Raw genomic sequence first — 5,072 nt, 5'->3', positions numbered from 1 at the left:
CTCACTTGACCCAGGCAATTTCCTCCTCTCTTATTCGCTCCCTGACCACCATCTTCAACCACTCACTTTCTGGTGATGCTTTCTCCACTGCTTCCAAGTGTACCCATGTATCCCTTATCCTCAAAAGACCCTTCCTCAACCCAGTGGCTCCCTGCAATTAACCTCCGTATCTCCCGCCTACCATTCCTCTCAAAACTCCTTGAGCAAATTGTCTACCCTTACTGCCTCCACTTCCTCTCTTCCAGCTCTCACCTCAACCTCCTGAATGTGGCTTCTGCTTCCTTCATGCAATGGAAACAGCCCTTGTTTAGGTCACCAATGACTTCCTTGACAAATCCAATGGCCACTACTCTAACCTAGACCTTTCTGCAGCCTTCACCACTGTGGACCTTCCACTTCTTCTTGAACCATTATCTAACATGGGCTTCACCAAGAATGTCCTCTCCTGGTTCGCCTTCTATCTCTCTGACCATGATTTCTCACTCTCTCGCAGTGTGCCTCCTCTGCCACCCATCCTCTAACTGTGGGGGTTGTTTCAAGGTTCAGTTCTGAGTCTACTTCTACTTTCCATCTACATCCACTCCCTTGGAGGACTCATTCATTCCCACAGCTTCACTGATACCCAAATCTACCGCTCCAGCTGTGACCTTTCTTTTCTTTGCAATCTTGTATTTCCTTCTTCCTTCAGGATGTCTCTACTTGGAATGTCCCACCGACACCTCAGGCTAAACATGTTCAAACAGAACTCCTCATCTTCCCACCCAAACCCTGTCCTCCCTGTCACTTTTCCATCACCGCAGATGGCACCACCATTCTCCCTGTTCCACAAGCCCTTAACCTAGGCATTATCCTCATTCATTCATTCCTTCAATCGCATTTATTGAGTGCTTACTGTGTGCAAAGCACTGTACTAAGTGCTTGGGAAGTATAAATCAGCAACATATATCCTCAACTCATCGCTATCATTCTAGCCACATATTCAGTTTGTTATGAAATCCTCTTGGTTCTACCTTCACAACATTTCTAGAATTCACATTTTTTTCTCCATCCAAACGGCTACCACACTGAACCAAGAACTCAACCAAGAATACGCATCAGTCTCCTCACTGACCTTCATGCACCCTCTCTCCTCTCTCCTGTCCACATGTCACATTCCTGCCCAGATCATTTTTCCCCAAATCCTTTCAGTTCATGTCTTCCCACTCTTCAAGAGCCTCCAGTTGTTGCCCCTTCACCTCTGCATCAAACAGAAACTCCTTACCATCAGCTTGAAGACAGTCAATATGCTCGTTCCCTCCTATGTTACCTCAGTGATCTCCTACTACAACCACACCTGTTCATGCCACTCCTCTAATGCCAACCTATTCAGTGTACCTCAATATCACCTATGTCACTACTGACCCCTTGGCCACATTCTTCCCTTTCATATCTCATAGTCCATTCATTCATTCATTCATTCAATCATATTTATTGAGTGCTTACCATTCACAGAGTATTGTACTAAGCACTTAGTAGAGTAGAATATAACAATAAACAGACACATCCCCTGCTCACAACAAGCTTAATAATAATAATAATAATGATGGTATTTGTTGAGCATTTACTATGTGCAAAGCAGTGTTCTAAGCGCTGGGGGGATACAAGGTGATCAGGTTGTCCCACATGGGGCTCACAGTCTTAATCCCCATTTTACAGATGAGGGAACTGAGGCTCAGAGAAGTTAAGTGACTTGCCCAAGGTCACAGAGCTGACAATTAGCGGAGCTGGGATTTGAACCCCTGACCTCTGACTCCAAAGCCCGGGCTCTTTCCACTGAGCCATGCTGCTTCAGAGTCTAGAGGGGGAGAAAGATATTAATATTAATCCATGACAGATAGTGCTATGGGGCTGGGAGGGGGAATGAATTAAAAGGGAGCAAGTCAGGGTGATGCAGAAGGGAATGGCAGAAGAGGAAAGGAGGGTTTAGTCAGGGAAGGCCTCTTGGGGGAGATGTGCCTTCAATAAGGCTTTGAAGAGGGAGAGCATAATTGCCTGTCATATTAGAAGAGGGAAGGCGGGCCAGACCAGAGGTAAGACATGAAGGATACCTTCACTGCTATCCTACAGTCACATTTTCTCCAAGAGTTTTGTCAGACTAAACCCTTTTATTTCCCCTACCTGACTTCCCCTGCCTCCGCTCTGCACTTGGCTATCTGTCTTTTACCCTGACACCACTGTATTTACATAAAAATTCTTATATCCTACTATCTCCCCTATCCCTAATTTGTTTTGATTCCTATCTCTTCCTGTGGGCTGTAAAGCTCCTGGAAGGGAGGGATCACATTTGCCAACTCTGCTATACTGTACTTTCTCAGGTGCTTAGTACGGTCATCTGCATATTGTGAGTGCTCCATAAATATCATTAATTGATTGGCTGAATTCAATTTGAAAGCAGGGTAATAGCTATTAAAGCATCCTCCTGGACCATTTTTTACAGATCTCTTCCAAAGATTCCTAGAATGGCCAGGGTAGAGATGCACTCCACATTGGCCATGCCTGCGTGCATCCAATAAAGTCTATGACTAAATAGAGGAAGCATGCTTTTTTTTTAATATAATCCTCTGAGAGAGAAATCGATGTTTGTCCTGCATCTACCCAGGGTAAACCTGACAAAGAGCACCGGCCTAATGAAATGTTATGTAACAGTAACAGTTCTGGTATTTATTAAGCACTTTCTGTTTGCCAGGTACTTGTTCTAAGCCCTGGAGTAGATACTAGTTAATTCGGTTCAGCCCAGCTCCTGTCCTATGTGAGACTCACCACATCTGGTTAAGTGTGAAAAAACACTTTGTTCTAAGTAATTGAAAGTCCCTGAAACTTCCATCGCATTTGCCCAACCTTTGAGCCAAATTCAGCTGCTATTCCTTCCCTGTTTCCTTCTTTGGGGAATGTGCAATTTTACAAGTCAGTGAGCAGCTTCTCGGTGGGCTGGTTGCAAATTGATTGGACCACCATCAAGTCTGGAAAAGACCACTTGAAAACCTGTCCCACCAGCAGTGTTGGATGCATTTAGATGTGCAAATTCATACGGCCCCCAAATAGGCTTTTGTCTGTGCATTTGGATTGCCAGTTTTAAACCCATCCTTACCTCCTATCCACCCTCCCCATTGACTATGCATGTGGCTGCATACTCCTTAATCATTTTGAGGTTCTCCACAACCCCACAGCATTTGTGTAGCTATCTTATACTCTACTATGTCTCCTATCTAACTTATTTTAATGTCTGTCTCCCCTGTAGGCTGTAAGCTCCATAATAATAATAGTACTTGTTAAGCATGTACTATGCCAAGCACTGTACTATGCACTGGAGTAGATACACAATAATCAGAACCCACATGGATCTCCCAGCATAAGTAGGAGGGAGATCAAATATTGAATCCCCAGTTTGCAGATGAAGGAACTGAGGCGCAGAGCAATTAAATGACATGGTCAAGGTCACACAACAGACAAGTGGCAGAGCGAGGATTAGAATCCGGGTCCTTTGACTCTCCAGCTCGTGCTCTTCCCATGAGACCAGGCTGCTTATCCTTGGGGACAGGGATCACATCTACCAAATCTATTATATTGTACTTTCTAAAAAGCAGAGTACAGTGCTCTGCATACAATAGGCACTCAATAAATACCACTAATCAATTGGCTGATATATCCTGGACACTATACAATACTTTCCCTCCAGGAAATATTAGGGAGGGGGACTTATCATACTTGTGGAACTGTCAGGTAGTCATTGGCTGCAGTTCTTTTATGGGACTATGTTTTCCAAAAACACTTCTCAACATGGATGGCTGCCAATGGACACTGTACCGGTGCCCATCTTTATAGTCAAGGGTTTCTTGATAATGTGGAGCAGAAAGAATAGAGTTTTAATAAGGGACTAGCATCACAGATTATTTAGCATCATCATCATCATCATCTTATATTTGTTAAACGCTTACTGTGTGTCAAGCACTGTTCTAAACACTGGAGTAGATACAAGGTTATCGGGACAGACCCCGTCCCTGTCCCACAAGGAGCTCTCAGGCCAGGTAGCAGAGAGAACAGGCATTGAATCCCCATTTTACAGAAGAAGATTACAGTACCACAAGTCAAAGAGAGGGATATCAGCACACCACTTGCCAGCTGCAAAGAGCTTTCTTCTGTTTTCTAATCAGAGAATGCTAAGCATAGGTTGATGTAAATCAGAAGACCAGGACTCTAGCACTGGACTGCTGTGTATGTTTGAACAAGTAACTTACACTCTCTGGGCCTCAGTTTGCTCATCTATAAAATGGTGATAAATTAGACTATGTCCCCCAAGTGGGTAAGGGACTGGATCTGATCTGTTATATCTACTCCAGTGTTGAGCACTTAGTAAGTGATTAATAAATAGCATGATAAAAGGTGCATAAAAAAGGAGTTGCCATTATTCATTCTAGGCCTTCCCAGACTGAGCCTCCTTTTTACTCTCCTCCTCCCCATCCCCCCTGCCCTACCTCCTTCCCCTCCCCATAGCACCTGTGTATATAACGATGGCATTTATTAAGCACTTACTATGTGCAAAGCACTGTTCTAAGCACTGGGGAGGTTACAAGGTGATCAGATTGTCCCATGGGGGGCTCATAGTGTTAATCCCCATTTTACAGATGAGGTAACTGAGGCACAGAGAAGTGAAGTGACTTGCCCAAAGTCACACAGCTGACAATTGGTGGAGGCAGGATTTGAACCCATGACCTCTGACTCCAAAGCCCGGGCTCTTTTCCATTGAGCCACGCTGCTTCTCTATGCTTCTATATATGCTTCTGCATATGTTTGTACAGATTCATTACTCTATTTTACTTGTACATATTTACTATTCTATTTATTTTGTTAATGATGTGTATCTAGCTTTATTTTTATTTATTCTGCTGACTTGACACCTGTCCATATGTTTTGTATTGTTGTTTGTCTCCCCCTTCTAGACTGTGAGCCCGTTGTTGGGTAGGGACCATCTCTATATGTTGCCAACTTGTACTTCCCAAGTGCTTAGTACGGTGCTCTGCACACAGTAAGTGCTC

This window comes from Tachyglossus aculeatus, chromosome 2, assembly GCF_015852505.1.
Source record: "Tachyglossus aculeatus isolate mTacAcu1 chromosome 2, mTacAcu1.pri, whole genome shotgun sequence".
Taxonomy (NCBI): domain Eukaryota; kingdom Metazoa; phylum Chordata; class Mammalia; order Monotremata; family Tachyglossidae; genus Tachyglossus; species Tachyglossus aculeatus.
This window is presented reverse-complemented; position numbering follows the sequence as displayed.